Genomic DNA, 6,833 nt, shown 5'->3' with positions numbered 1-6,833 from the left:
GGGCCCAGCCGCTCCGCGGGATGTGGGATCTTCCCGGGCCGGGGCACGAACCCGTGTCCCCTGCATCGGCAGGCGGACTCTCAACCGCTGCGCCACCAGGGAAGCCCACAAATGTTATTAAATTCTCACGGCAATCGTTGAGGTGTTACCTCTGTTTTAAGATGAGAAAACTGAGGCTCGGGAGGTTAAGCAACTTGAAGGCTAGCAACTCGGATTTTAATCCTGTGTTATCTGAGCCCAGGGCCTTTCTTGACCACTTATGCTAATAATTAACATATTTGTACCATACTCAGGGCAGATCTAGGTTTTGTGGGGCCTTGAAGCTACAATTTGGAGCCCTCTTTAAGGAAAAAGATGAAGAATTAGGAGTACAAAATTAGATTCAGAGAATTAGGAGTACAGAATTAGATTCAGAGCCTGAGAAGGAACTCGAGATGAACTTGTGCTTATGAATCCTTTCACCTGCAGACTCTCATATTCTCCTGGCCTCATTTGACTCCTCATTTGACTTAAGGAGGAACATGGATGTCCAAGGTCACGCAGCTCATGGGAGGTAGAGCTAGGACTGGAGGCCACTGGCCACAGCTGTGTCTTTAAGAGACAAACTCCAGATGTTGGTCAGAAAGCCAGACTTGCCTAGACAAAAGCAGCTGTGATAGCAGCGTTCTCTGCGGTGTTTGGGGAGAGGACACGTATCCCTGTCTGCCCTTGGAGCAGCATTTGTTCCCAAGCTTTGACTCTCAGAGCTGCCCAGCCTCTCTCCATGGTCTGCTTTGTGGCCCAGAGTCTCCAGGGGTTAGGACATGTGGGGCCAAGGAACAGGAAGCTGACCTGGATGGAAGTTGAACAGTTACCTTGCTCTCCTTCCAGCTGGCTGCTGGGTCCTCTACCTCATTCTTAGAGAAGGAGGAAACAGACAGGGCCAGGAGCCCAGGGGCCAGGGTGGACACTCAGTGTGGACAGGGGCCCCACCTGAAACAGCTTTGAGAGTTCTGTGATGACAGATGGGCTCCATGCCAGGTGTTATCTCTTTGGCCATCCCAAACAGGAATGACCAGCATGTCCGATCCCAGGGCTGGGAGCAGGAAAGGGATGAGGAATGGTTTTTCCACTCTGGGGGAGTGTCCAGAGGGAATGTGGGAGTGGGAGCACGGGTGCCTGGTAGGGGGAGGGCCCAAGCTAAGGAATGTGGGGGAGTGTCAGACAGACCTGGGGGAGATGGAATGGGAATGGAGGGATGAAGGGACTGGAGGGGTCTCTGGGCTGGAGAGATGCAGAAAGAGAAATCCCCAGTTCATGCCAAAGGTCCAGAATCCTCTGATGTAAGTGACATTATCATCCACAGCCTCATCTCATCCCTCAGTTGACCCATGCCAACCCTTCCCTGTAGAGAAGGGACCCACCTAGAAATGTAAACAAGGAGAATAACATGTGTAATGAGGAGTCTGAGCCCAGTTTTTGATGTTTGACTGCTGACATCTTTTAAGCCGTCCCCTCTCCCTCTTCCCCTTGTGCCTCCCATCTGGACAAGCTCATAGCTTGGTAATAAAAAAAAAAAAAGAAAGCCTGGGTGCTGTGCTGCCTCCTTTGGCGTCCATGGGAGATTCGAACCATGCAAGCCACTTTCCTCACAAATGCTCACCTGGCCTCACTCCCTCACCACAGTAAAAACCCAGGCCAATCTCCTTTCCTCGCTCTCTCAAGCCATCCTGGACCTGTTTGAGAAGCCAGCCCTGCTCCTCCAGAGACCTCAGTTATGTAAATAATAAACCTTTTCATTCCCTCTTAGCGTGCGTGTGGCATCATCAGTCTTGACATTGAACCAAATCTTGGATGGGGTCCATCTGCCTCTGTGGGCAAACATGACAACATACAAACTGTGGGTTCTGCTGTAGAGTCAGGGAGGCTTCCTGGAGGAGGAGTATCTGGACAAGTGAGAAGGAAAGGATTATTAGCAAGAGGGAGGTAGAGCTTGGGTTCTGTGGGTTCTGCTGTAGAGTCAGGGAGGCTTCCTGGAGGAGGAGTATCTGGACAAGTGAGAAGGAAAGGATTATTAGCAAGAGGGAGGTAGAGCTTGGGTTCTGTGGGTTCTGCTGTAGAGTCAGGGAGGCTTCCTGGAGGAGGAGTATCTGGACAAGTGAGAAGGAAAGGATTATTAGCAAGAGGGAGCCTCAAGAGAAGAACGCAGAAGAGTTGGGGCCTAACTTGGGGTGCAGTGTTCCCAGTTGTAACATGACAGCCTCATATTCTGTAAAGGCACCTTCCATTTATTCAGTGCCTGCTGTGTTCATACCAGCCTTCCTCTGCTGCTCCCCCCGCCCACACACAACACTTCCCCCCTCCCCTTCTCCCTCTCCCAGAGCCCCAGAGCACACCACTTGTTCACTCACTTCTCATAGGAAGGTCAGTGCAGAGATGGAGAGATATGGATGGAGTGGAACTGTGGTTCCTCGAGGGCTGGATGCAGGCTGTCTTCTGCCCTCTCACCTTGCGCAAGTTCCTTTCCTCCTCCAGGCCTCGGTTTCCCCATCTATGAAACGAAAGGCTGGAAGGAATCCCTTATTATTCCTCACCTGGCATCCCTTGTGTCCCAAGGCTCCTAATATTCCTTGAACTAAATGGACCAAATCTCGGCTATGGAACTAAGACTCAGGTCTCTATCTCTGACTTGAATTGAAAATGCAAATTACTGGGGAGGGAGCGAGGAGCAGCGAAGCATGAATGGGTTTATCAGATTTCCTTTCTCCTGTGCCCCAGATGTGCCAGGCAACTTCTCTGGCTCAGAATCTGTCAGTTTCAAGCATTCCTTGACAACCTGCTATGTACTGGCACAGAGCTGAGAACCCTCAGGGGTTCAAAGATGAACGAGGGCTTCTTCAGGAGGCCAGGGTTTCATCCTGGCCTCACGTTCTGAAAGCTCTCAAATTTAAACATTGCATTACGTTTCAGGGCTGGTGATTATGGAACAATGGGGGTGTGAGAAAGAACATCTTGGCTACAGCGTGAAGCTGGCATTGCCAAGACGAACTGGGCTGGGGAGCAGGAAGGGGCTGCTGTAATAATTTAGGCAATGGGTGAAGTGGGCTGAGCAGGGGCAGGGGCAGAGGGAGGGAGGGAGAGAGTGAGTGAGAAGGGCCCAGGGCGCCAATTTGACTTGGACTTCAGGTACATGTGTGGTGGGGTACGCAGCGGGTGGGGGAGGGAAAGAGCAGAGGGGTTCCAGGGATAAATGGGCAGTGACCCCCACAGGGGCCTGGCCAGCAGGCTGCAGACATCAGGAAACTTCCCTGCTGGCCAACCCCTTTGTCTTTCTAGTTCCTTCAACCCTCTCCATGGTCCCCTTGCTGCCCGCCACGGCCTGGCCTTGCTGCACAAGCCCTGCCCTCCTGGCTGGGAGATTAGGACTCTATAGCATTCTCTACCTCATGCCAAGGTGGCTTCTTCAAGTTTGGGAGGCCACGGGGACCCACTTGGTAGCCCCAGGTGAGCTGAGTCACCAGCCCCCTAGGGCCTTGCCATTTCTTGGGGAGATGCCTTCTTATTGGCAGGGTTCTTATTGGCCAGGTGGGAAATCTGGACAGGTGGGGGGATTCATCTACCTCCTCCACACACTCCTACTAACTTCCTAGAGATACTGCTAAGGATGGAGGGCCATGTGTGGTTGTCTATGGAGCACTCCTGTACACATGTTGATTGGAACATGTATCTGTGCACATGGTCCCTTGCACATTCACACCTGTTTGCCTATGTGACTATGCGTCTCTGAATGTTTTATGAACATTTGAATTCAGAAGGGAAGCTTACGTTTATTGAGCACCTACTGTGTGTCCCACCCTTTATGTATGTTATCTTCTAATAACCTTATGAGGTGGAGATGTCTCCCACTTTACAGCTGAAAATACTGAGATGCCCAAGGTGCAAGAGGTGTGAATATCTCCTCCAGGCACTCTGCTTCCCCCATCCCCCAGTCATCTTGGCTGCCTTCTGTTCTTCCAGGACACACACAGCTTAGAAGTCACATCCTTGAGATCAGTCAACTGTCTGCTCTCCCTGGAGTAGGGATTCTGCCCTTGGGTTGTCTTGGTCCCTTCTACCTCCCCAACCTGGTTTCAGCCCCCTCATCTCACTGAAACCTTACCCACTTGGGAACCAGCCTCCTCTGGAGGGCACGCCCGGTAGTGGTCTTTGGTCCTTTGCCCCTGACCTCTCTGGGGTGGCAGCAGTGACCCTGTTGACTGCCCTCTGCACCTTCTCTTGGCCCTCCTCCCGCACTATCTCTGCCCAGCACCCTCACCCCCTTGCGAGATTCCTCAGCCCACCCTGGGCTGCTGTCTGTCTCATCCCTCTGCCTCCCCAGATCACCCTTTGTGCATTACCATCCCCCTCCATGCTGATGACCCCCACCCAAGCACCTCCAGGCTCCAGCCTTGATGTTCAACCCTTGCCAGTCACCTCCAGCTGGCCACCCACAGGCTTCCCAGATTCTGAGCGTCCAGAACGGGCTCAGCACCTCCCCCTTGTCCCCACAGCCTGCTCCCCTGTAACAGCCTCTGTCGCAGTGCCTTGCCCCTGGCAGGATTCCACAGACACGCCAGGGCTGGTCCGTGCCACCTGATTTTTGTACATGCTGATACCTCTGCCTCCCTACACCCCCTTGTTCACTTGGAAAATATCCACTTGTTCTTTGAAATCTTTCATGAGTTTTCACTTCCTTCCCTCACCCCTGCCCCCTGCACCCCTGTGCGCACATACACACACACACACACACACACACACAGATGTAATCACTCGTGCATCTTCCAGGCCTTGCGCTGACTTGTAGGCTGGGCTTATGGTATGATTATAGACTGATAGGGCCGTGACCTTGGACAAGCCCCTTCACCTCTTAGTCTCAGTTTCCTCACTATAAATTGGACCAAGATACCAGACTCACAGGTTTGTTGAAAAACAGCAGAACTGGGACCCAGAAGTCGCTCACTAAGTACTAGCTGTGCTCACCGTCAATTACACCTGTATTTCCAGCACCCATGACAGTCCCTCACACACAGTAGGTCTTCAACCACTGCATGTCTGGCTGAATTCAGTTGGCCACATACTGTTTATGGCCCTAAAAAAGTGAACCTGGTAGAGGTGAGTGAGAGGCCAGCTCTGTCTCATAAATATCCTCTTGCTCTCCTCCCCTCCCCTCCCCCACCGCAGGATCCTGTTAGGACAAACGTCTTGGCTCAGTGGGTTGAAAAGGAAAGTCAGAATTCTGAGGCATGAATTGCTGTGCCCACTGACTCACTTCCTCCTCCCCGCCTGCTCCGGACGGGCCAGGGCCCTGAGTAACGCAGGTTGTAGCCTCCTCCCAGCTCTCGCCCCTCATCCCAGCACCGCCCTGTCCCCAACCAGCCCCTCACTTGGGACCTCACCCCTGAGCGGCCAGCAGCGGCAAGAAGGGCAGTGGGGCGAGTTGCCGCTGATTTGAAATCTGCTTGCAAGTTTCAGTGAGCTAAAGAGTAGATTACAAGGCAGACGGAGCGGGGAGGTGCGAGCCTGCTCTAGGGGCCCAGAGTCTGACGTGCAAGGCAGGGCACCCTTCTGGACTCTGACCTGGGAGACAGCAGACGTTCCTCCTCCTCGTGGCCCTCTCCTTTCCTGCCAGGATCACAGAAATTCTCACCACTGGGCAACCTTTTTGTGGCTTAGGGCCTGTTTCCTGAAGGTTGCTATTAAAAGGCGGGGAGCCCTACCTGGCAGGGATGGGGCAGGATGTTACAGCATCACACATAGAAACCAGGGCCCTGGGGTATAAAATGACTCAGGCAGCCATGAAGGTGGGGGTGGTGGTGGCAGGGAGGAAATGGTGCTGAGGGAAGAGCTGGGACAAAGAATGATTTAGTGGGGAGTGGGCGGGGCAGGCAGGGGTTCCAGACAGGCCCTGGCACTGCCCTCTTCGCTTAACTGTTAGCATGATGAGGGCAATGATGGAGATTTCACTTTCCTGTAAAACAATCCCCCAGGGGCTTGGCCTTTTCTCTCTGGGGGATTGTCCAGGGCATCAGGGACTCATCTGAGGTAAAGAGTCAGATGGGGCTTGGAGGATGTGAAGGCCACTCCCGAAGTGGCTGAACTGCTCTGGACCACGCCCCCGACAGGTATAGCTCTGCGATGGGTGAGAGCACAGTCCACCACGGCTGCTGAGAAGGGAACTTACGAGTGGAGTGTGGAGAGGTGGGGGGCACTGAGATGCAGTAGGTAGGACACTGGGCAGTAATCACAAGTACAGCTGGCTGTAAGGGACACGCTCAGGAAAGCACTAGAGCCTGGAGTTTGGGCTTCAGCTTGCTGGCCTTGGAACTGAAGGGAAGTGATGGGTTCATGCCTTGGAGTAAGCTGACAGCCTTTGTGGATTCAAAAGCTTCCTCTGGTTGGGAGTCAGGGAGACCCATCTCGGGGCTGATGTGGAGAGAGAAGTGAGAAGGGGTGAGGGGCTGCCTTACTGTAGAGATGTAGGTGGACTGTCGAGATATTTGGACGAGGAGTGTGGGCAGGAGTTGGTGGCTATGGGACGCAGGGCACACGGGAGAAGTCAGCAATAAGGACAGCCAGCGAGTCGGGGACCTCTAGGGCCTCCCAGGTGGAGGTGCAGGTCTGGCTGGCAATCTGCCCGAGGCCCCGGGGCAGGGCTAGAGATAGACATGGAGGCCAGAGTCCAGAAGGGACCCCAAGGTTTGTACCCCAAACCCAGGCCTTTCCCCAAGAGCAGCAGCCTGAGCTCTGCTGTTGATCAGGCCAGCGGTCAGCCAGGCCCACCACAAACTCACTGAAGAAAACCCCTGCGGTCCCAA

The sequence above is a fragment of the Neophocaena asiaeorientalis genome, unplaced genomic scaffold (assembly GCF_003031525.2).
Source record: "Neophocaena asiaeorientalis asiaeorientalis breed wild unplaced genomic scaffold, Neophocaena_asiaeorientalis_V1.1 scaffold1, whole genome shotgun sequence".
Taxonomy (NCBI): Eukaryota; Metazoa; Chordata; class Mammalia; order Artiodactyla; family Phocoenidae; genus Neophocaena; species Neophocaena asiaeorientalis.
This window is presented reverse-complemented; position numbering follows the sequence as displayed.